The sequence below is a fragment of the Cheilinus undulatus genome, linkage group 23, assembly GCF_018320785.1.
Source record: "Cheilinus undulatus linkage group 23, ASM1832078v1, whole genome shotgun sequence".
Taxonomy (NCBI): domain Eukaryota; kingdom Metazoa; phylum Chordata; class Actinopteri; order Labriformes; family Labridae; genus Cheilinus; species Cheilinus undulatus.
The window spans coordinates 26770705-26797647 of record NC_054887.1 but is presented as its reverse complement, the minus strand read 5'-3'; the positions used below and the strand labels follow the sequence as shown (position 1 = coordinate 26797647).

Genomic DNA, 26943 nt, shown 5'->3' with positions numbered 1-26943 from the left:
CCATTTTGTGTTTACATAACCTGCATGTGTGGCTAGAATACATCTGTGCCTTCAGGAAGTATCAGAATTTATCATAATTAATGCACACTTGAGCACAAAGGAGAAAATATTCCATATCAAGTATGTAGCAGCTCCTCTATTACCAAGGATAAATTGCAAGCTTTAACAGAATTATTGCAATTTTTCGCTTTAAAGGTACCGTACACTATATATTAAAAAAAATGCACTGAAATGCCAACACGAACTAAGAAATAACTACTTCTATGCTACATACAGCCATGTGCAGGAGGTCCAAGCATGTAGGGCCAAGAAAACAGCAACATTTTTTGTTATTGCTTTGATTAAGGGCCCCCTGGTGGTGGACTTGCATACTTTGCTTCTAAGAGCAACTGGGCAATTTCATGTAGCATTGTTAACAAGACATTTCTCTTCATATGATAAAAAAGGGTAATCTGGCTGCAAACTGGCTTAAAAGCAAACATTTTAATTAAAAAAGTACACTGCAATTACAAAAATGAAGATTAAATTTAAATTCTGTCCCCTCTCCAGCAGCCTGGAGGTGGAATCAACAGCGTTGCCAGCCTCTCTCTGATTATTGTTTTGTGGAGCTGTACTATGTCTATTAATGTCTTTGGAACATTCGGGGAAGAACAAACTGTGGCAGCTGCTGCAGCGAGGACACGCTGCAGGAATGATTCCAAACTGACTCATGTTAGGGTACCTCTGTCGATTTCAGCCACATGTTTGATAATGCACTAAAGAGGGGAAGAAATCTGCTTCCAACAGAGCAGAAAAATTAACAGCTGCAAAAGCGCATGGCTAAGATAACACATGCATTCATAGTAAGCATAAAATAGAACTTGTTACACCTCTTTAAATAGAGCCAATCAGGTGCAGACATGAGTTGCAGAGACAGATGATGACTGAGAATTCTTGTCTTACATCATTATTTTTTGATCTTTTAATGAAAGGTGTGTCAGATAACTACATATTTCAAATAAATATTAGGGAGAAAGTACAATATCTGTGTACGCATACTTATCCTGCCACTTTATGGCAGAACTAGACTTCAAAACCCTGCAAAACTCAAATCTTCACTAGTTTATTTAAACACCTAATTTAAGCCATAAAGTTTGAATAAGTACTAGTGTCTTCTGTCAAGATATTAAACGTAAAAATAAAGCCTGAATTGAAAATATGTGCCAATGCAACAGTGGTGTGGTGCAATTGGAGCAGTGGTTCCCCCCCCTCCAATTTGTAACTACAAAAAATGGAGCCCACACTTGGACAAACAGGCAAAAAAGTATGCAACAGCTCTTTTAAAAATAATTATTTTTACTGTTTCAATCAAAGCAAAAGAGCCCTAAAACAAATGCTCACACCCAAATACCTTTGTGTGAAGTATTTAAGTATTTTAGCATGATTTTGGCAAGTATGTACAAATATAATCTTCATAACCTCAAAGCAGGCCAAGCCTCAGGTCCTAGACCCCAGGTTGGGAACCAAGGGTGTGGGGTGTACACAGGTAAATGGAGAGTAACCATGTACATTCTGGCCTCCAACGGAAAACTGTTCTGTGGTCACATGAATCAAAATTTGCATTTTTTTAAAACTATGGATGCTGTGCCCTGCAGACCAAAGAAGAGAGCAACCATCCAGCTTGTTATCTTAGCACAGTTGAAAAGCCTGCATTTCTGATGGTATGGGGTTGCATTAGTGCCTATTGCATGGGCAGCTTACATCTTTAGAGGCACTATCAATGCTGAAAAGTAGATACAGGTTTTACGGCAACATATGCTCCTATCCAGACAACATATCTTTCAGGGTAGGCCCTACATTTCTCAGTAAGACCACATATTGCTACCAACACAACAGCATGGCTTCACAGTAGGAGAGTAAGGGTGCTGAAGTGGCCTGCCTGCAGTCCAGATTTTTTACCAAGAGAAAACATGATAAATGTAAAAAATCCAGCAAAGAAGACCCAAGACTGTTGAGCAGCTAGAATCCTACATCAGGCAAGAATGGGACAATATTCCTCTCCCAAAACTCCCCAAAAAAGGTCTTATTTTTTATGTGTGACATCTTTAAATAAGATGATTATATAGAAGACTTGTAAAGCTTTTAAGTTTTTGCAGTGAAGACTGAACATTGATTTCAAACATCAGGGAAATAGAAATCTAAAACGTGGTGATGACTCTCCTTTATCACCTGCCTTCCACCACAAGAGAATTATTAAACCCACTATGACACTGGCAGAGTTAATAGCTTGGATCATCAGAGGTCATTCATTGAGAGCCGTGTGATTTCTCTGCCATGTTTTGTTGAAATGCGGCTCAGCCTCGACCCTGAACCCTCAACTCCACCCGCTTCAGCTCAGCGCTGCCTCCAGCTCCCAGCTCTCTGTATAAACACAAACACGCACAATATGCCCCCATGCACAACAAAAGACATGACCGGGAGCACTGTCACCACTCATCATGCTGACACAAAGCAGGATGCAGCTCTGATACTGTGTGAGTGGTGTAATAATGCACAAGCGGACATGATAGGAGATTTTCTGGAGGCTCGGGGACAAACAGATAGGCCCGGTTGAAGAGGATCAATGCAGGAATCGATACAGAGTGCCTGGTGATTTTAAAAAGCAGCAGAGGAGCATTTTTAAGAGCCAAATGAGCTGACAGAGAGGGTCCTTGACTAGCAGCCGTAACCCACCTCAAGGCCTTGAGCAGATTAAACCAACCCACAAGTAGACATATATCACACGGCTGTGTATCGGTGTAAATGTATGATATTTCTGAGCAGGAGAGAGATGAAAATACCGAAAAGTGTGGATAAATATGTGTATGCAAGGGTTAGCGCCCCACACAGGGATTTCAGAGGCCAGATTCCCTCCTCAGTGCCACTCAAGCTTACTAGAGCGTGATGCGGCCCGGATTGATTGATGGGCTAAAGGGGAAAAGGCAGGCGGGGTGAGAGACGTGCACAGGAGAGAACCTGAGGTTAGACACTGTCTCAGATCAGGCTGGTGCATTCAGGAAGAAAGGGAAAAGTTCCTGGAGGGCGTCATTCAGCTCGCTGAAAGCTCTTAAACCTTCAGCTGCTGCTGCTCCGACACTTTCAGGAGAGAATAACATGACTGACACCACATTTGAGTTTCCAATTACAGGGCACTGTTGTAAACACTGACCTCCCTACGTGTTTTTTTTCTTATCAGTCACTAAGTTGAATTAATTTTTTTTTCACCTGTCACTCCCGACACAAGCGCTTTTTCAGGGATTGTTAGCAAAACAAATCTGAATAATGTAATTACACGAATCAGTATGCAGAGCCATGCAGCAATGTCATTATTGTGGACAGACACCTTTTGGATATTAGACATAATTACATTTAGTGGAAAACATGAAAAATTAAATATATAATCCAACCGAGTTCCACCAAATAAAATTATCTGTGAATGGAATTATTCAATGTTGGGATTGCGCAATGTGTTTTTTGACATCCTCTTTAGATAGAACTATAATCACAAAGGTACAAGGCTCTTTAAAAGGTACTTATTAATTTTTATACAAATACAATTAAAAGACCAAACACACGAAAACCCAGAAAAGAAATTATTTGGTTTGCATCGTTTCATCTATATGCACTTCAAGTGATTTCTCTTGGGAATATGTTGCACATGTAGCTCAAACGTCACTTGATTTCAGTGGTTAAGGGCAGCAGCTCCCAAAGGGGTGCCAAGGCGGCAAAGTCAAGGTACGCTGTGGGAGTTTTTATAACCATATATACTACAACTAAACATCAACTCAGGATACTGTAACGAGTGTAAAAGAGGTTATTCTTCATTGATATTAATGTGTTCTTCCTAGAAATTGTGATATGTGCATGTGCTGAGTATGGATAAAGAGTTGGTGCTGAAGTAAGCATTGGACATTGTTGGGAATCAGCCATGTGGACTACAAGACTCAGGCCTAGCAAACTTGGGAGGCCTGTTTTGGTCGTTTTGGAGAAAACTGCTCATACAAAGGGCTTCAAAGAGCTCTTGCAGCAGGACACATTCTCCTCTCTGATAGGAGGAAACCTGGGGAGACTCACAGGGGGTCCACTGGTAAGAAAAGCCAGTGGAAACCATTCCACCACCACTCAAGCAGCATACCAGTGGCCTTTCACTGTTCCCAGCTTAAGCTTAAGTTTTTCGCACTGTCAGCAATCAGCTAGTCAAGTACAAATACTTTTCTCCCTCCTCTGCGATCATCCAAAAAGAGTGCTGCAGAAAGCCCAATGGTATCCAACGAAGCACACACAAAACTTCGCCCACCTCGACAAGCCCTGCTCCCCTCTTAAGCTGAAACTTGACATCACTTTTAACTTGCTGGAACCATGGAAGGAACATTAATGGACTTGTCACACTACAAGTGTGATGTCAACCGCACATATATATTTATATATATATATATATATATATATATATATATATATATATATATATATATATACAATGCTTAACAAATTTACTAGACCACCTGTCATATTTGTCTCAGGGACCATCCAGCATCATGAAGTGCTTTAATGCAGACTCTTTCATTTTCAGTGAGCTCTCCACGTTTTACCATTTTGAAAAGGAATGAGGGATTTCAAACTGAATTCACCCAACTTTGAGCCGGCTTGCTGGGCTTCTCTGAGAAGTCAGAAATGAATCAAGCATAACATTCAACTACTAAAACTAATTTTTCTGTTTAGGGATGCAAGTAAATAACTGTAGTTTGACATATTAATCAAGAAATAATAATGTGCTTTACTATTTTTTCAGTTTTTTGTAAATCAGTACATTTGAAAATTCATGGATAACAATAATAATTCTATTCTATTTTAGCATATTATTTGGGTTAAAGAGCTTCTACATATTGGTGTATTAACCATTACAAAAACATAAAAAAGGATTTTGGTAATTACCAGTGTTGTTAATTTAGGGCAGCTGTGGCATAAACCTTACTTTGGTTAGAGTTAGGGTGGTCTAATAAATTTGTTAAGCACTGTATATATATATAAAATCACTACCAACACCACTGTTGCCTTCACACCCCACATTTTCTCTACCTCTTCCTTCAGCCCTTGGTATTACTCGAGCTTCTTCGTGTTCCTTCTTCCTGATGTTGTGATCACCCGGTACTGCTACATCTATCACTACCACTGTCTTCTCATGTTTATCGACAAGCACTGTCAGGCTGATTAGCTATCACCATCTTGTCAGTCTGGATCTGGAAGTCCCACAGGATTTTTTCTCGTTTGTTCTAGTTTGTTCTCGACCACCTTAGGAGGCATCTTCCATCTTGACTTTGGGACCTCCAGTCCATACTTGGCACAGACGATTCTGTACACTATGCCAGCTAACTGGTTGTGCCATTCCATGTATGCCTTGCCTGCCAAAATCTTGCATCCTGCTGTGTTGTGCTACAAAATAATCTGGATTGAATATTGCAAATTTAAGGAGCAACTCAATTCTGATGCAACCATAACTGGCACAGAGCACCAAGAAATAAAGTGTCAATGTTCAAATGCAACAAGATGCTAACAACCAGCCTGTAGCTACTCTAGTAAATGACTTACTGTTGAGATTTACCCTCTAAAAGAGAAGCAGAACAGCCTATCTTATCTTAGTCCCCTAGCTCCCTCCCTGAAGACCTCACAGTCCCCAGGGCGATCTTTAACCCTGCTATGACTATTGATGAAAATGAGCTCAGAGTGTTCAGTGAATGTCAGACTCCAGTCACCATAATCCAGCAGCGTGTTCTCTGAGTGAGCTGCCCTCTCTCTCTATGCATCTGGGTAATTTGTTTCTCCAGGGGGTTTATCATATCAGGAGCCAGAGAGGTTATTCGTCTTGACAGTTATGGCACAGGAAGGAGAGACGATGGAGGGCTGGGTTTGAGGAGAGATGTGAGGGTAAATTTCTAAAAATAGACAGAAATATAATAATGATTCTGAAAGTTGTGTTGGTCTAAAACAGACGCCCTGTAAACAACACCTCCCTCTGCTTTGCCAACAAACTTCCTGTGACTTTGCTCCTCTTTCCAGGCTATGAAAGAGCTGTTGCATGCTGTTTAATATGATACATTGATGGATTTCACACTGAGCTGATCTCAGGTAATAGACTCAGTCATATAAAAGGTGGATTTTGTTCATTTGGCTTCAAATGTTAAGGAACAATGAATCCCTCCCCAAAAAAATTCAGTCACGACTTTTGGCAGTGGGTGAAGGTGACGATGGATGAATAATGCATGAGCTCGATGTGCTGCCGTTAATCACAGTGATCTCACACATTGCTATAACTCCACTCACACACCTCCACTGTTCCTCGAACAGAGAGAGTATACTGCAAAATTGGATGGAGCTATAATGATGTGTTCAGACAAGCATGGAGTAAAGGTTTGGCCTTGCATTTCTCACACAAGTTTGACCACTGGCTCATCCTTGGTTTCTCTCACAGTTAAACATGACCCACTAAGATTCACACTCCCAGATATGTTGGAAAACATCTCAGAGATAAGGTTATTTCACTTCCTTCACCAGGATGTGTGTCTGGATTGATTTTACTGCAGATAAGAGAGACTTTAAAGCTGATTCGTATTCATTTGATGGACATTAATCAGCTGCTGATCATCCATCAACTTTTCCCAGTGGGTTGCAGATTTCAGAATCAAGTAGCAAGCAAGTCAGTCTGCAATCGTGCTTTATGAAGAATTTTGGACCTACAACAAATGCATTTTCCTTTAATTTATTTTGAATAAAATGGGTTTCTAACTTTTATACCTTTCAATAGTTGTTTTAAAGTTGGTCCAACATTAAAACAACTTTCAATTCAGGAGAATGGCATCTGTTCCATTTCCACAGATCACCCCAGTAAGCACTGAGAGTACAGCTTTATGGCACTGGATTAGAATCTTTTAACCATCATGGTAACAGCTGAACACATACACATATACTCCCCATTTGCAAACAGTTAGTAAACAACAAGCTGTAGGCACAAGCAGAGTCATATTTGCACAAATATTGAAATATTTCTGTTCTTTGTCAGTCGACATGGTTCTTTGGATTCTCACATCATTGCCGGCTCTGCCACCCTCTGTGTGTCAACATATATAAAAATGTGAGTGTGTGTGTTCTATGTGTGTTCTACTAGAGTGACATTACACTTGGAGACCTGTCTCTTTATGTTCCTCCAAGTAAGCATCAGAGTTCAAAAATACAGAATAAAAACATGAAATGAAAATTCAACTCCTTTGGACTTGATGCTTTTCTTTAGTTCCTTTGCTCCCTTCATCCTAGCTGGCTGAAACTCATCACAATGCATGGATGTTTTTGAAAAGTGGGGGTACTCTCTCAAAGGGAAATCCAAAGCCGCTGATTGCATTCTACTTGGCATTTCAAACAGTCTCTAGTGCAAGTCTGAAACCAACGAATGCAGGAGAAAGCTGAATTTCCACTTCCACAGAAGCCTTCTGAATGACTCACCTTCCTCTCTGTACTTCTTCCCAGCAGGAGGAGAAATAAACTTTGCAAAAGCCTTGAAATCATAAAGACATAAATCACTTTTTTTGCACATGAATGCAGCCTTGGTTTGCTTGCATTCATGGCTGTGCTCTGTGACTGTAGGCCCAGTGAGACACATCTGTAATGGGATCTTTTCCTCCCATAGTGGACCTTCTCGATGGGGGAGCTGATAATATACTCCCTAGTGGACATCTAAGATCAGTGATTACCCTCCATTTACTTCAGCCGGCGGGCATGTGGGAGCATCAGAGAACAAAGTTGGGAGAAAATGCCTGATTTGAAGATAACCTCCTGCCTTTTACCCTCTCTACCTTTTAAAATGATAGATCCTTTAATTGCCCTGTAATGTGATTGACTGGAAGGTTACAGAGAGACATTGACTCAAGTGACCCTGGTTAACAGGAGAAAGGAAGCATGGGAAATCTAATTGTTGTCCAAAACAGTTGCAGAGTAAGCACTAAAGACTGAGACTGTGTTTTGGTCAAGTTTTTCGGCAGATAGTGGGTAAAAATCTAAGATTTTGATTCACAGTGTCCAGGAGAAGGAAGTGTGATAAGGTGAAAATTGATTTTCCTTTAAAGAGATGGATGGCTGGTTTAAAGGCTAGTATTAAGCTCAGTGACAGGAGATATTCAGTTGAAACAGGGTTAGAGATTTTTGAATTTTTCTGGTTCAAAAATGAAGTGTGTTACTTCTTTATATCACAGAACAAGCCGTTACTCAGTCCTTTAACTATGCTAATGGTGGGTTGTTGCTATGCGACACTTACATATGATAGAGGTGTGCAACTCTTCACTTTCCTTTTACCTTTCGGTACCCGGTGCACTGAGAGCTAAAAAGCCTGCACTGTCTGTGCTGTCAGCTCAGCCCCCTCCCTCTCTGTAAACACAGCTCTCTGGTGAATATGCAGCCTTCTGTGGAGTCACAGATGTTGTGATAAAAAGTCGCTCTTCTTTAACATTCACCTTTCAGAAGACAGAGAAGTGATTTACACAGCACTGTGACAAGGATGACAGCTGCAGTGTACAAAAACATAAAACATATTCTCCCCACACCCTTTTTCCTTCATCCAAAACTTCACATTAAGTCCACATCACGTCGCCCCTTTCTTATGTGGCCCACCTCCTGCCTTCAACGCTGCTGCAGCTGCTAGGCATCAAGCTAGGACAGTTTACCGATGGGACCAGAGGAGGAACAGACCACCTTCCAGAGATGGCAGCCACCTCTGAACTCTTTCCTGCCCCGACTGCTTGACACAAGAAAATTAACTTTCAGTCCCCTGCAGTCTGAATGCTTTCAAGGCTGCCATACTCACCTGTTATCACACTGGGGTACTGCAGTTTATTTGCACGGTCCAAGACACTGTCTGCAGAGACAAGGACGTACAGAAGGAGTAAAGACTATTTGTTAGGGATGAATTTGCTACTTATGTTTGCAGTGATTCATTCATTTTCATTTATCCAAGTTGGGTCACAGTGGTAGCAGACTAAGCAAGTTAACCCAAACCTTAGGGATGCACAATGCTGGAATTATCTGATATGCTGATGTTGCTTAATTCATTTTGGCTGATAGCATTACCCCAACAGGTATATAAATGTAATTCTGACCAAAAATGTTAGTCCTCAAACAACACTTTAAAGTTTAAAAATGTTCTTCTGCTGCTATAGGGTAGTTGATATTGCATAGAACCCCCAAAAATGTATCCATACAAACAGCCAATAGTTACAGCTGATTGGCTAGTAAATTTGCAGAAACATTAATACCCACTGATTCCAATGCCAATTCTGATATCATGCCACAGATACAGAGCGTCCCCACAAAACATCCCTCTGCTCAACAATGTTTTCCAGCTCCTGTTAGGGGATTCTAAGGCTAGGCAGGATTCATTATCCTTCCATCAAGTTCTGGGTTGACCCTAGGGTCTTCACCCAGTTGGATGTGTCCGAAAGACCTCCTCAAGAGGTTGCTGATTCAACTAATCTCTTTGAATTGGCATAAAATAACACATGCTACCTGTATAGAGCCAGCCCTGGAGCCACTACCCTGTGGGACTGCAGTGTAATGCACATCAGGTGCATAACAGACAAGCTGTATTGATATAAATAATCACTGTCAACTATGAAGGTAATATGGTAAAACTGTATCTTGGGGTATTAAAAATGGCCAAAAATAGCCAGTGCTTTAATTCCCGTCATGAAGATGGCACTTGGTAATGAGCACAAGTGTACAATAAATGCCATAAGAAGGTATGTCGGTTTCTAAAAGCAGCACCACTGTCTGTTTGTTTAGATGCTATAACAGTGATGACAACTCCAGCAAATGATATCTGGCTAATCTGTCCGACAGCTAAGGAGTATTAAGAAGGACTCGTGTTCTTGTGTGTCATGGCATGGCACATGCTACAAGTCAACCTGTTAAACCTAAACCGCTGGCTGCAATGCGATCCTTGTAAATGCAAGTTTATGCGCCCTTTCCAACATCCATCCCCGCATTTAAAAAGCAAAACTGGTACTGAGCTGAGCCAAATTATCTGGATCTCTTAAATGAGACAGATAACCCATCACAACGAGTAAGACGGATGAAATCACTCAAAGAAACACAGGCAAGATCAGGGGTAAATGTGCTAAACCATGGGAAAACTGTACCAAACCAAACTGGACTACTTTTGTAGAAACAGACCATACATAGGTGTGGTGTGACACCACTTGTCCAGGCTTTAGATGGAGCTGTTTTCATTCCTGCCATTCACCATGAGTTTTTAAAACTTTATTTTTGCCTGAATATTTCACTACTTTTGGGACACAAAAGAAGCTTAAGAATAAAGAATGTTGTCATTTTTGCACTTTAAAGACTTGAACAAGATGTGTGGAAATCACTACTTGCCCCCCAAAGTGAGTTCTCTGCTGCTGCGTGGCATCATCTGCAAAGAAAATATTCATGATTTGGCACGCTGACAACGCTCTACAAACCACTGAAAAATCAGACAAAGTTACATTTCAATTTTGTCCGATTCAGCCCAATTATTTTGATCCACATTTGCTGCTCCAAAGAGATGTAAGTCAGGGCAAAAGAGAGGACACTAAATGCATGGATGCCTCTCTGTTCATGGCACCACTGGGCCTAACCAACAGCCGCACATGCATTGGCCTCTTCTCTGGTTAATAACACACCAGTGGAGAACACTTAACTCATGCCTATTCAATTATGCTAATGCATACATATACAAATGACTCGGGTTGGTTATTAGCCGGCTCAATTAGGGGACATGTGTGAGGAGCCTCAGAATAGAGCAAGAGCGAGAAAGAGGGGAGAGAGAGAGGAGTGACGGGTGGTTTGCTGTCCACTGGTGATAACAGAAGCCTCGGGGTAAGACTTGTGCAGCTTTTATTGTTTCTGTCGGGGTGTGTGGGTTGGAATGGGGGGGGGTTACACTTGGAGGACGTGCAGTAAGGCACAAAATCGATGTCATGCTGAGTCGATGCGTGCATATTCGTGTAGACATGCTAAGAGGGAATACATGAACAGAAGAGGCTCTTATCTTTGCAGCTCTTCTTAATGTATCTATGCAGCAACGAGACCACGAGGACTCTATTTCCTGTGAACTCTGCCGCTGCAGATCAGAAAGCAGCACACAGTGAACCTTTATCTAACAGCACTTATGGAAAGAAACCTTTATATGTCTGATTCACCCTCTTTAAAATCCTGTAAAATACGCCTAATTAATTCATGAAACAGAGTCATTTGCAACCACAACAAAAAAGGTTGTATAGAAATGCTCTCATACCAACAGGCACACCAACAATCTGATCCTGGGGTATCATTTTAAATGCTCCGCACGTATGCATAGTAAAACCATGCATTACAATCAATAAAATGGATCGACAAAGCCATAACTGACTCATACATTTATAACCGCCAAAGCAGATTAATGACAATGATTTGCAGTGTGAAATGAAGCATGTTGGAATGGGTGAGAGTGTTCGTCTTGGTTATGATACACTAATGCTGAAAAGGGCACAGCCAAGCTGCAAAAAAGAGGAGCTCACAGTCACGATTTGTGGTCGTGATCTTGGCAAATGCAACTTCAGAATGAGTGTATTGATGTGCAATGTCATGAAGGAACAGCTGCTAACGCTAGAGTTGGCTGTGCAGAAGCCAAAGGGTGTTTTTCACCTCTGTAAAACTATGAGAGTGTCAAAACAATACCAGAATCTCAACATTCAGGGCATTTCTATTAACATTAAATGATAGCCACACCCTCTTCTACACCAATAGCAAATATAAAGCTACAGCAAACTAATGCACACTGTCTTAATTTCACACAAACATTAGTTGTGTCAGGCCCAAATAAAGCCTATAAATGTGTTAAAATCAAGCAGATTAAAGTTAGGTAGATCCCTATAGACACACAAAAACAATGAATTTTTGGATTGTTGTGTGGTAAAATGGCATGCAATTAAAGAAATGCACGCTTAGTCACAGAAGAACATATATTGGACCAAAGGTGCCTATATAATTGTTTTTGTAAGCTAAACAATGTTAAAGAAACATGTTACAGGGATATTTCAGACTTTTTTAAGTCAGGTTGAACAAGGTACTTGGCGACAGCAGTGCCATTAGCCTCCAGAGATGCAGTGTGCATTTCCCTTTTATTGAGAAATTGCTGTGAGAAGCTAGGCTATACAGCAATCTTAAGGCCCAAAATACAATGCTGGCTCAACAGTATGCTATATCTGGCATTTTTGTAGTGTTTTATTTTTCACCCAGAAAGCCGCTGTGTTTTGGCATTGTGCCCTTCCGCCTCAGCATATTTGATCAGCTGTTTGGGTCGACGGGCTTTGGCAGAGGACTAAAAAAGTAACAAAGTTCATACAAAACTAATGAGCAATTTTGCACAGTGTATGCGGGGGAATACTTTTATAAACCAGAGTATTTATATTCATCAACAGACAGAGACTCAGCAAAAAAAAAAAAAAAATGGGAGAGAAACTTTTGTGGATACTGGTTAGCAAAAGAGATCCAGACTTACCTGGTTACTACCCCCAAGTGCCTCATACAACCCAACTTCAAAAAAATCCGAAAAAATCCCTTTAAAATATTAAGATGTGGTCAGTCCGAGTATTGATAGCCTTGCTTATTTGCTATGGTTCTAGAGAAGGGCCTCTTATTAATCTTTGCCTGCTGTTAACATAATAATAGAAATGACGAATAGCTACACTGCACTGGCTTGCAGTCATATCAGCCACACCCCTAATTATGCAAAACTCATATTTTCTATTTTGACAAAATCTAAACCATACTAAAAACATGCTTTTGCAGCCAGACTCCAGTGGACACTCGAGGAACTACAGTGTTTTGCATTCCATTTTCCAACACAGGAGGTTGCCACTTGGTACGGACCCATTTTAACACACTCCATCTTAATTTTGGCACAAAATCCCTTTGACCTGTCCTGTGAATTTATAACATAAAGCTCTTCACTTTTTTACTAGCAAAAATAGACTTAAGTTCTATATCTTTTAAAACTTTGGTACTTTTCAACACCATCAATCACGAAGTTTATCAGATATTGGACATAGAGTCCAAAAGTATTAAAGTATTAAAAATTCCAACAACTTTGCTGTAAAGAGAGTCTTGTTTTCAGTACTTTATTTGTCAGAAATGTTTTAAGATACTATTAAAATCAACACAAAATACTCGTGTCTTTAGGAAAGGGTAAAGTCAAGTGGACTTAGGCTTGTACAGCACAGCAGGCAGCATTATACATTCAGACCATTCCACTCCATGAGTGGTCATCAGTATTCAAATGCACCCTTGCACATTCAAACGCCACTGACTCAGCAGTGGGAGCAATTTACAGTTAAGTTACATTCCAAAGGACACAACTTCTTCAGCAGACCCACGCCACATTTATGTTGGCCCGCCACGTAGTGACAGGACCATTACAACCGACCCTCCCACATAACCCCTATTGCCCTCCCCACAACTCAACTGGTTAGACTGATGAGCAGCAAGAGCAAGGACATCACCAGGGTTGTCAAGTGAGAACCTCCCTACACCAGTGTTTTGTCCAATTAGTCCCATGACACCTTGGGAAAGTGAGGTTAGTGAGCTCTGGCATTCCAGAGCCTGAGCCTCCATGCTTGATTCTATTGCCAACCATACCAACACATAGAGTATTTTCTCTATCTTATCAATTCTAGCACACTGACTGCACAACCGCAACAGAGCTAACGTGAGCTCCAGGTAGTGACAATGCTGATACTACATACTAGGGATGCATGATATCATCTACAGTATATTGGTATCGGCCGATAATAGCTTAAAAAGTTAATTATCGGTATCGGTCAATAATAAAATTTACGCCAATCTGTAGGCTGATAATGTGACGTCATAATCAAACGCACGGGATGACACCAGACCCAACAACAAACTCAACATGCCAGCTGTGTGGTAGAAGTCTGAGGTGTGGGAACAAGACAGCAAAGTAGCTGTTTGCATCGCTTGTCAAGTACATGTGTTGTGACAACACACCTTTATTTTGCATCTAAAAGACCTTGATGACTACAAGGACCTTCTTAAGATTAAGAATGACAAAACTTCATGCCACGGAAAACTCATCAACAGCCTCTACTTAAGTCATTTGACAAAGCTAAAAAATACAGCAGTGACCACCCAAAGGTAAGGGGCTGAACAGGAAAATCATTGAATTTATAGCTCTTGGTAATCAGCCTTTCAGTGTGGTATATATACAGGCTTCGACGGGCTAATGATGCATTTAAAGCCTGCTACGTATACCCAGCAGGTGCTTACAGCCTTACCTGAACTGCAAAACTTTGTTTCCAGTCACGTAGAGAAGCTTACGTAAAAAGCTAAACATATTTGCTTCACCACGGATATATGGACATCAAGTGTTCGTCCTGTTAGCATTTTAAAGCCTCACTGCCTCAGTGGATAGATGAGGATTTTACTCTTAAAAAGCCTGTCCTGCACTCACAGGAGTGCTCACTCAGCAGCCGCAAATGCAGCTGCTTTTGATAACGTGTTTCAGTTATGGAAAATAGAGATAAAGAACGTGCATGTTGTGTTATGTGACAGTGTGCGAAGCATGGCAAAAGCAATGACGGACTTCTGTGTGCCAAGTGTCCCATGCATGGTGCACATAGGTGTCCTGTCTCCAGTATTGGAGATGTGGGTGTCACTGTTTTGTTACAGAGTTGTTTACAGTGAAATGCCCATTAAACGTGGTTGCTTAGTTAGTTTGTGCAGTTTAAGTCAAATAAGGAAAACTACTTCAGCTGAAGTTTTATTTCTGTTGTTCATTTTGAGTCTCAAAAATTAAAAATCATATTTAAGCTCTTAACTATAGCTAGATTTTTTGGAATTTAAGAATCTGTCTTTTTGTTGTTGTTGTTATTTAAAGCACTTTGTCAGGAGTATCTCAGGGAGCCATCCTGCAAACTGGCTAAGTAATAAGGACAATCAGCTCAGTGTCAGCAGGTAATTTTGCTGGCTTTTATTACCCTCAAAGATGCAGATGACTTTGGCTGTACTGTTAAAAATACATGTAGCATGTAATGCAAATGTAACCCAAAGACATTACTTTAAGTTTTTCGTTAGTGTATGGCTGCATTCGAAAAAAAAAAAAATACATGCTTTAATTCTGATAAAAATCAAATGTTTTGATGTTCAAATTTCTATATATAAGTCTCTCTATATTTATTTGTAGTACAGGATGTAATTGGTGTTTTTTGTTTTTTTTTACAGTGGAAAAAATGTAGTGAAATATTGGTATCGGCCAAAATGAGCTTTAAAATACTGGCATATCGGATATCAGCAAAAATCCACTACCATGCATCCCTCCTACATACCCTCCCATACTAGCCCTAATGGCTACTGCTTACAAAACACAACAATTCCTGATAGCAACATTCCTGACGAAAAAGAACAGCAAAGTAAACACAATTTTATATCCTCTCATTGAAGCTTCTTTGTTTGCCTCCTGACATATCTTGGGGCCTAAAGAGAACCAAAAGCATATACAAGTTTATGACATTACTGTTAAATTGTATTCCTTAATGCTATTGCTGGTGCTTCTCCTGTATTTGTATGCTAATGTTTGGTGTTATGGTGGTCCAAATCCATTTCTGTGACTGTAAATGTTTTCAGTAGCTTATTAAACCCTTTCATTTGCATTTCCTTTGTTTGACACTCGCTGCATGAATAATTTTGATTGGTTGATAAAGGAGTATAGAGCTTTAGGAAAGTGAATCATGATCACTGATGGCAAGCCAACAAAGATTTAATGCTCCAGTGAACTACACGCACAGTTACAAAGACGCTCACAGCCCGTTTGTGAGCTTTGCATGTTTGGAAACTGTGATTATTTACCCAGGCTACCTGGTTAAGTATGGAGCACAGCTGGCCCTGGACTCCACTGACAGGCAGCGTTGGTTAGCAAACACAAACAGATTAAAGCTGGTAAATATTCAGACACTGCTGTTCCTGCTCCTCAGCTACAGCGCCTTCTGAAGCCTTAATGTAAAATCTGTCACTTCTCACAGTCTTCATATGAATAATCTTTACAAACAAGGCAATATCCTACATCACCTCCGAGCTCTGACACCGTGAGCATGGTATTATCTTCCCCATCATTCCTAGAGCCTCCCTCTGTCTAATATATTCACTGTAGGAGCTGTCCGCAAGTGTTGGTGCTGAAATTTCACCCTCCTCTGCTCTCTTCAGTCCAGAGGAGCTGTCCATGGTTCTGAATCAGCGCTACATTGCCTAAGCATAACAAGAAACAAAATATGTGACTTTTTCTTTTGCTGGCAGGGTTACCGGGTGGAGCAGGTTGGACCTGGTCTCTACTGGATCTGTCTGAAAGAGGCAAACAAGCCTGAGTGTCAGCAGGCAGGCAAGCAGGGAGCTCCACGCCCTGTTTGCTTCAGAGCTGTCACATGTGACAGCGTCATCTACAAAGGGACGGGAGGGCTGGAGGCCTGAATACATTGCTTAGATGGATACAAAACATGACTGTGGTTGGGGCGAGATGGGAGGAGAAATATCGCTTCACTCGAGAAGCGTGATCTCTGTAATTTCACCCAAATATGTGAATTTCTCAGGGCACATGTGAAGTTTTTCAGCGACCAAAAGCTTTTCCCTGTCTTTCTAAACAACCTTCATCCTTTTGCATTCACACCAACACACTGTAAATGTGTATACACATCGGCTGATCCCTGCTCATGTGGGGCTGACCTCTCCCTCCCTCTCTCTTTTTCTCTCTATACTGTCTTTCCCCGGAGTAGAACAACCAGCCAATCAGATTGGATGAGGCAATGAGTCACGGAGGGAGAACAGGGCTGCATCCAGTGGACCGAAAGGAGCTGCCGCCTGACGCTCTGGGCAGGAAAGCCGGAGCGACCATGGATGGAGGGATTGGGTCAGAACTGTCAGGCACACCAACAACCAGGAAAGGCATGTAGATCACCAAAAATAGACCTTTGGCAGCTGAAATGATCAGTTTTGATGGCAAAAATGTACAGTTTCTTTCTTTTCTATCATACCTTTCATGATTGGTTTAGGACTTCTGACACTATTCACTAGAGATACCTTGACTGATCAGTAGACAATCACTTTTGGTAAAATTGTATTAAAACCTCATGATCTTTTACACTTTAAGTTTCTAGTCATGAAACAATCACCTGTAGTTAAAAGTCTGTTCTCTGGGGCTGAGAGAATTACTGAGTGTTGTACCGTGTAATTATAATAGAGAGCTGCCTGCCAAAAACTAGTAAGCAATGCCATTAAACTGAAAAGAAATGCCTTAACTGTTGTCTGTGAACTCTTCTGTTGCTGCTAGTGATCAGTCTTAATTTACTTGTTAGTCTTGTTGGTTAAAAATTGTATGTTGAAATCCATGTTGAAACCAGCAGGACAAAAGTTAGTTACCAAACTCTACAGGGTGATGCAACATTACCTTCTGATTTGTTCAAGGTCCAGGTGTTAAAATGACTATTAGGCAAAGGTCAATAAAACATCATCATGGTGCACTCAAATGTAACTTAAAGAAAATTCAGACCAACAGTTCTGCCTCTCAAAAGTGGAATATCTTACCTTCAACAGTTAGAGAATGTTCTACATATTGTACTTTTACAACTGTCTTTAAAAGAGTGGTTCTAAACTGGTCAGGCCCAAAAGTGGTTTAGAGAATAGTACCCGAGAATGGCCTTGGTCCTGAGACCGATCTCAAGACCACATTTTGAATGTCTTGGTCTTGTCTTGGACTCTTGAACAGCTTCTCAAACTAGTCAGACTTGGGATTTTCCATCAAGACCGGTCAAGGCCAGAATTGATCTGCTATTAATCAACCTCATTAATGTGATAATAAGGAGAAACACTTGCTAAAACAACAAATAGCTACACCTGTCAAAACTCAGGCATAAGTCCATCTTCTTTCTAGTCAAAAATACCTCTGAAAACTTACTTTAGGCCTCATTCACCTGACAAATCTACATAAACATCTTATTTTCAGATATTAAAAATTATTCCAGCCCCGTCAGTGGCTTTCAAATACATACAAGGATTAATTCTATACAAGAAGTTAGTTAAACAAATTGTTTAAGATTTGAGACTTTTGAAAGTTGTGCTTCAAAAGAGTTGCAGACACCTTGTTTTTATCTGTCAAATTTATTAAGGGAAAAATAAATCTGTTCAACCTTGTCATGGTTTTTAAAACTGTTTTTTTATGGTCTCGCTCTTGACTCAGTCTCAGCCCCCAAAATTCTTGGTCTTGTCTTGGTCTCAGTGCACTCTGGTCTCGGGTAAGTCTTGGTCTTGGATAGTGTAGAGTACAATATAAGGGAGCTGTTTTCAGTGGGTCAAAAAGTCTATGAAGTGCTTGTTTAACATTTCTTTTGTCCTGTTTTGTGTATTGCACTACTTTTTCATATGAATATGATTGGTTGAAAATGTTAGGAAATTTGATTTGTGAATTGTGGGTCCTTTAACTAGACCAGTTGAGAACCACTGTTTTAAAGCTTCCAACCTGGGGTTGATGAAACGGTCTGCTCTGATGTTGTTATACTAAGACTTTGCCTATGCGATTAAATCACGATAGCTCCCTTGTTGGACAGTTTATAATAAGGTCTTTTACAAAGAAAAGGAGTTTTGAGGCTGATAATGTTAGAGTTATATCAATGAAAACAAGTCAGTCTTTGCTAATTTTTAAATAAATGTATTCTGTTTTTCTATGGGAAAAGCTTCTAAGAAATATCATTGGGAACCACTAGTTTAAAGAATGGCTAATATCGAACCAGACTTGCACTCAGCATGTATGCAGTATGTTGCATTTTATATGCAATGTTGCATTGCATGTTACTTGATGTACTGATGTGTTATTGCCATTGCAAGATTGTTTATATGAGAAATGAACATTTTAGTCAATATCTATATCATTCTTATTATTATGTTTGTTTTCTTAGCAGTGAAAATGAAATGCATTAGCTGTATAAAGCAACGAATTTCATGTTCTAAGACTAAAGATCAGTCTCATTTCTACCACCTAGCCCTTATCTTAGCACTTCCCCTTTGTTTTGCACGTTCACATCAGGTGAAGGGGTGTCCCGATTCTCTTTTGAGTCAAGGGCTAGGGCTGAGGGCCAAGGGCCCCCTTGTAACGAAGATTTTTCAGGACCACAGTTGAAACCAAGCGGTATGTTGACTTTCCCACTATCCACTGTGTTCACATTTGAAATAGCACAAGGTACTACGATGGAGGCCTGTAAATGTAGATATTTTCAGCATTTAAAAATGATTATAGAAAATACGACAGTTGTGTTTTCTCATATATTCAATTTTTAGCTAGTTATGGATGTCATTTGCCCTCCTTCAATCAGGTTATGCTGCCACCTGTAGGAGGTCCCAGTACACTACACAGCTAAATTGACTGATAAAGCAATAATAACATAAGAGAAACTACAATGGGCATTGGTATCTCACTCATAGATGATCAGGACTAACAGCAAAAATGTGACTGGGGTATCCCAAGTTTCAACCAGTAAACAGCTACCCAAAACACGCTCTATGCCACTCCAAGGTTGTGTGAAGGTCAGCCCAGATCTTTATCAAACTCAGGCTGTTAAAGCTCCATAATAGTGTAGAACAGAAAGTGTCACACAGACAAAAACCCAGCATGAATAGGCTGTATGAATGAGATCTGGAGACACTCATTAACTATTGATGCTTTGGGAGATCTCACAGCTGGATACACACCACACACCATAGAGAAGTGTTGTTGGAATATATGCCAACATTTCTCAAGAAAAGGATTCAATTGTCCTTGCAGAGAGGGGTTCATTTAAATAGTTTCTCGCAGATTATACACATAAATCCAACGCTAACAATGGCGCAAACACAAAAGGTGAGCAGACTCTTCACTATGGGATGTACAAATCCATTTTTCCAAAGCACAGCGCGTGTGAAAAGGATTTATTGGACCTTGTAGGAGAAGAAAAAGCTTTGGAAAAATGAAGTCAGAATGAGAATTATGCTTGAAAAGACCGCCGGCTTTCATGGATTGTTCCATCACGAGACAATGGAATCAAATAGACGGAGGGGGCCATTTGAAGCCTCTACAATTTAGCAAACCTTCACCTCTTTCATGTACTAAATGAGAGAAGAAGAAAACAAATAAAAGAGCAAATGTTATTAAGAACAGAGAGGCTTTGTTCAGCCCCTGGCCCCGGAGTCTGTCTGTTTAATCGGCTACTGTACGTCAGCATGCATGAGTGGACAAAAGGGGATGGAAGGGAAGAGGGATGGACTAGTTGGTTTTCAGCTGAATGTGGGATAATGAGGACGGAGAGAAGGAGAGATAAGGGATGACAAAGCAGCAAAGAGAGGGAAGTGATTAAGTAACACAGGAAGTTATTGTTAAAAGATGAAAAGGAATGATAAATATTACACGTCTTCCAGCTTTTTTGAGAGGGAAAAGCTTTCTTGTCTTTCAGCGCCGTTTCCACGTTCATCTGGGGCTCGGCCTGACACTCCATGGGAGCCTCCTTGTTCCTGGATGTCACTCATTTTTCCACATAACAACGTCCAGCTAAATCAGATGCATGCTCTGATTCCTGAGATGCTTTCTCACAGCAAGAACCTTGTCAGAAATGTATCCAAGCTGCTTCAAAACACATCAGTATAGAAGATTTCTACACTAGTATCCAAGATACATGTTTCTACACGTTCCTGAATGATAGTATCTTTCAGGCTTGCTTTCAGCTGCCTTTACATGTATGCATGCTACAATAGTCAAATCAAATCAATCAAGACTAGTTATGCTAGAAAGTAGTGACAGATTTGTTGCAAAATCTTCAAAAATATAAGTATGGAAGATTGCAAATGTGTCTACCTTAATTTGAGGCTGCTATTCTTGAATGAGAGTGTCCCTAAAGCTTGTAATTGCCTATTTTTGCATGTACGCATGCTACAATAATCATACTGAGTACATCAAAATCAATCACGATTGGTCACACTCAAAAAAGCACCACAGAGCTTCAAAATCTAAGGAAAAAAGCTTCATTATACAGAATTTCTTTATTATTATCAAAATTTAAGTCTCTACTTTGGTTTGAGCACACTTTCCTTCAATAGTAATGTCTTGTGTGCGTGCTGTTGGTTGCTTTCTCATGTAAGCATAACATTATAATCAAAAAGCTCAATCAAAATCAACCAAGCATGGCCACGCTCACAAATCTGAACCAAAATTTGGACACAAACAAAGCAAGATCAAACAGAAACTTCAGTGGGAAAAAAAGGAATATCTAAGTAGAAATGTCAACTCCAATGTCTACTAAGAGGATTTAGAGCCACTTCAGGGCAAAAAAGAAGCCTCATGTCAAGAAAGTGACAAAGAAAAGAAGCGCTACAAGTCGCTCCAATTTCTTCTCTTTCTGAATTTGACATTCTCTGACATCTGTCATCCTGGATGAACACTACGCCTCCTCCTGCTCAACATCGTCTTCCTCTTCCTCCACACGACCTGACTCCTCCGATCACATTACAGTACCATGTCCTGTGTGTGCTGACACGTGTGCTCACACAAAAAAAAAGAGCAGCACGGATTCCTCACAAAGCATCAAACAACATCTCTTCATGTGTTCCTCTTACCTGGCAGCACGCTGTCTTCACCGGCTCCTCTTTACAATCCCAGGCAGCGGGGGGTTTCGCACAAGTTCTCGGAGCTGGGTTCTGCGCTTTGAGAAGAAAAAAAAGGAGAAAACAAAGGTTCAAAAAGGAAGCAATGTCCTCCTTTTTCTGGTCTTTTTCACACGACGCCTCAAGAAGCACTCACGGTCGCACACTCAGCTCTGGCAACAAGCAGCTCGCTGTTCCTTCTCTCTCTCTATCCGTGACACTCGCCTCCTCTCTCCCTCTCTCTCTCTTCCCGCCCACCTACTCCAGCCCCCTCCCCCAACTTCTCTCTCTCTCTCCTCACTCACTCACTCGCTCTCCATCCATCAGACAAAATGCACACATCCCCTCTTTTTCTCAGCTCACTATTTTCTGACATTTCCACCCACACCTTCTACTCCACATACGGTACTATCAGGTGGATTTTTCAAATACTTTCATCAAAATTACCCCTTTTCAATGAGACTTTCATTCAAAAGAATAAAGAAAAAACACTCCAGTGAACCTTAAAAGTTTTAAATTCTTTGCATTTCCCAGTTTTACTTCTTTTGAGGCAACACTTTTGTGTCCACTGTCGCTCATGTGCCATTCTTCTTACGGCCAGTCAAGGGCATTCCCAGAGTAACTGTATGCTAATGCTCCCGCCTCAAGTAGCTGCCCAAGCCTCCCCTCCACTCTCAGCCCCGACCAGATGTGTCTCTGTGATCTCTCAGAGAGGAGGGGGGGCAACAGATGTGAAGACAGAGAGGAGGACCAGCAGTGAAAAATCTGCCAAGCAGTCGAGTCTCATTTGACCACTCGGATGGAGACGGAGTGAGGAAGACAGCAGCTGAGGTGATGGAGGTGTGGATGTTTAATGGTGCTTTATTGGCGTGACATGCAGAAGTAATCAGGCCTGGTGCCAGGATCTGATTTCAGCCAGGAGATGATGATGATAATCACAACAAATAGACCTTTATTACATGTGACTGACTACAGTCCAAGATACATTAGTAGGTGACTAAATATCGTATCTGTTAAAAACAATTTGATTGGCCCACCCTGGCACTCAGTTACATTATCATGCAATTAGAAAAAGTTGTATGAGTGTATGAGCCTGACTAAATCTGGGCTTTAAAGTGCATGTAAACATGTTAGTCCAACGGAAATTGTACTAAACCCAAACCCGCAAAGCTGGACAAACACACGTAGATAATGCAGCTCGATTTACTCAGACTCAAATTGGACCAGGCACAACTGGTCAACAGTTTCCATTACAGGCTTCAAACTGAAAATCCAACTGCATTTTTGTGAAGATTAGAAGTTGCATTGTTTACATAATGACCAAATCAAGATCGCGGATACAAGTGGGTGAAATGAGTTTTCTCTGGACGGTGCCCAGGTTCAGCCTTAGTAGTTTAGACATCCGGAGGGGGCTAGGGGAGAGCCACTGCTCTTTCACATCGAAAGCAGTCAGTTGAGGTGGTTTGGGCATCTGATCAAGATGCCTCCAGGGCACCTCCCTTTGAAGGTCTTTCGGGCACGTCTGACTGGGAGGAGACCTCAGGGAAGACTCAGAATGTACTAGAGGGATTATATATATCCTGTCTGGTCTGAGAAAGCCTCAGAATTCCTCAGAAGTAGTTGGAATGTGTTGCTGGCGAGACTTGCTAAGCCTACTACTACCACGACCTGGCCCCAGATAGGTGGAAGAAGATGGATGGGTGGATGGATGGATGGATGGATGGATGGATGGATTGTCTTCTACCGTCAGATACCACAAGGGATTATTACATTTGTACCAAAAGTAAAATGCAGAGTATGTAAAAAATTGTTCAGGTTTTAACACAAACATGTTTGGAACGCGATCAGTTTACCTCCTGCTAATTTATTTGCACTGCCAACAAGACAAGGTACCGATAGTAACTATCAGAAAGGAGGCTTATTGCCACCTAGCAAAGTTCCTCTATTAAAAAAAGCTTCTCTTAATCAAGAATAATGTTTACCAGATATTAGAATTAAATATATATGGTTTACAGCTAAACATCTGCGACTGACATCAGTCCAGGCTACATTTTTTTACCAAAGGCCCGTGTCTCTTGAGAGGACTGATATCAGCTGATACCTGTTGGAAACCAATGCATAAGTGTACCACTAAATGTTTAAGATATAGGGATGGAGAACAAAACATGGTTCTGTAAGAACTCATTTCTACATTTTTCAAAATCCCCAATTTATCCTTTAGTGTCACTTCTTGGGGGTCCTTCCTGTTTTGGTAGATTTGAAATCTTTTTCATTCTGCATGTCATAATGGATGTTGCTCTCTTGCTGACTGCAAAACAAATCTATCTACAGGCAGAAATAAACATATACATACCTGCATTATTTGCTAATTATTTGCTTTAATTAGCTAATGACACTTCTGTTAAGAATGTATTTTTGTTCATCTGTCCATTAGGCAATAGAAAGGTGTAGATGGTGGTAAAGACAAGAATCAGATTGTTTAAAAGCATTGATAAAGGTGTCATTATCAATTAAAATCAACAATCCCCATCCCTATTTTTACATCAGGGGTGTTTTTTAGTGCCAATACCCAGCAATAGATTTTTGGTCCTTCACATTTAACAAATCTTGAAACAGGAAAATTAAAGGAAGTCAGCTAAACTTTAAAGATTGCAGTAAAAAACCTAAATATTTACACGTGCTTCAGCAGAAATCTGTGCATGAACTGTGCAGAACCCCGCTGCTGTTTGTCCACTCTGTGCTTCCTCTCTGCCCTTTCAGCCACCCACGCATTTCCTCCACAGGTCCTGTCTCAATCAATGCTCTTCATGTGAAATCCTTGGATTTACCTCCACACTGTTGCTTATTTTTGTGTGCTGCTTAATCACCAGGCATGTGAATGTTAGCCATTTTCCACTCAGCAGCAACACATCTGTCTTTTCTGCTCATTTCTCTGCTTGAAGAGGAACAAGAAGTCTGCAGCAAACTGTAACTCGACAACGCACGGCTGCAGGCGTGAGCAGATGTTGTGTGTGTCTATGAAGAGCGTGTAAATAAAGCACAGTGAGGCACATGGCACTGTTGATAACGCACACATGTTTAAAAGCTAGCAGACACAGGAAGCAGAGCAAACAGGGAGTCTGGGTTAATGATTAGCCACCAATGCTCTGCCTGGACACTGCACAGCTTGGTTCTCTGTACATAATCTTTGATTCACCAGCTCTATGTGTCATGTGGCCATGGGGGAATGGATTGCTGGGCAAGACTGTGTGGCCAGCGAGGATTTGTGGCCCAGCAGTCTTATAGTTCAGCCCTAACAAGCAGGGAAGAGTTGCATCCATGCTGAGCAGCGTAGGTCATCCTTTAAGGAGAATATGTGTAGTCTCCCTTTTAAAAGGCAGCTAAACACACATCCCAGCCGAGCAGAGGGCAGTCACTATCGCGGCTAGGGGCTGAAAATTGAACTTTTCCTTAAAGCTTATCTCCCTTGCAAGATAGATAATATTTTGGGCCAAAAATGTTCTCTGAAAACAAGAGTAAACTGCAGAAATTTTATATACTATATGAGATGCTTTGAGGCTAATGGCACAGGCAAAATACTGCAAGTTCCTTATGACTGAGCTCTAAAGATTCAGCCCTCATCGGTGCTGAACGAAACCAATATTAAAAGACAGAATGAGGAAACTTCGACTGTTTCTGCTGCTAATAAAACTCTCCCTCTAAAACTGGAGGCTTCTAGCAATGGCACATCTTGAATTCAGACTACATTAAGGTTTCCTAGAAGAGTTTTCACCTCTAGTCAGAGCAAATACAGGGGGAGTTTTCACATGTGGATTATGAGTGTATACTAAAATGGACAGAAAAACAGCAGTCTGTGAGTGAAGCCACAACATTTAGAGCACATAGAACGTAAATACTGCCTTCTACATGTTGGCAGATGGGACAAAGGTCGAACTTTGAAGTTTAAATACACGTCAAATACACATTAATAAAACCCAGATTCTCTTTTGATTGTTAGTTATTATCATGATGTTTGACGGCCAAGTGTTCATTTTTCCTAGTAGTTTGGATTTAACATTGGTTGGCACTTTTATTTAAAAATACCATTTTGTTAAAATTAAACCAACAAAATTTCCAGCATTTTGCATAGTCAAATAGATATGAGTTCTTAAGATGACCTTGAAAACTCAAGCTTTCAGCTATCTGAATGAAAAATCTACAAATAAAAGAAAAGACTTCAATATATTTCACCATCGTCTTCACTCTAGTGGTACTCAGGAAGTGCTTTACTTCATGTAGGTTAAGTAGCATTTCACACTGAAAGCATCCGGAGCAGAGATGCAAATTTTGAATTGTTATTCAATAAGCTCTGAGTGCTCTTACTCAGGTTGTCTGTGATCCAACTCACCATTTAAAAGCAGGGAATGAATCCTTCTTCTTTCTCAGGTATACAAAAAGATTGAGTATACCTTCAATGTTGCACCAGGTACTCCAATGCAAAAACAGTGGTGAACTGGTGCTATATGGTGGAGATAAGTTTTGATTTCTGGGGCTTTTATTGCGCTTTATTTTGGAGGGTAGAGCAGCAGGTAGCAGGGGGAGGGTGGAGTCATAAGTCAGATTTGGACCTAAACCACCCAACTTGACAGACCAACTTCGGCACGTTTTTGTCTTACATACTACGATTTGTTATGTGATGTCAGTGATGCTGCCCAGTAAAAGCACAATCAATTCTGTATGGGTAGCAGTCAAACCTGCACACAGAGTAGGCGGGGCCTCTGAAGAATGCATCATTTGTGCCCTCCACAGTTGTAATTTCTAAATGATATCAATTTATATGTTGGATCAGATTGGTGCTAGCATCCTGAATGACAGTTACTTTATTCTAAAAACAAACTAAAACAAAATGTTGCTACTATTTAGCACCTTTCCATAGCTTTATTTGCCACTTTTTGCCACTTTTTAACTGCTTTTTATCTTTTCTGCCCATTTTTACCCCTTTATGCATTTCTTAACCCATATTTGTCACTTGTATCCCATTTTTGCCACTTTTAACCCTTGTGCCAATTTTTGCCTTTTATTTTGCAATAATTTATATGTCCCTTAAAGTTTCTATGGGTCCTTTGAATTTATTCTCTGGTATCCTGACGTTTGTGTACATCATGGTTTAGCTATGAAGTCTGAAACTACCTTCCAAATGGTTTAGTTTATTGTGCCCAATTA

General features: G+C 40.6%; 1 protein-coding gene across 4 annotated transcripts in view; it reads right to left on the bottom strand.

Moving 5' to 3' along the window:
• syt1a (synaptotagmin Ia) overlaps window positions 1-26943 on the bottom strand; it is a 322596-nt gene that overhangs the window by 130825 nt on the left and 164828 nt on the right. For 3 of the 4 annotated variants that reach the window (XM_041780625.1, XM_041780629.1, XM_041780628.1), the window contains one exon: window positions 21715-21800. The gene's annotated coding sequence lies outside the window, so the exon portion shown is untranslated. The remainder of the gene's footprint in view (window positions 1-21714; window positions 21801-26943) is intronic. The other variant, XM_041780626.1, reaches the window with a different exon arrangement.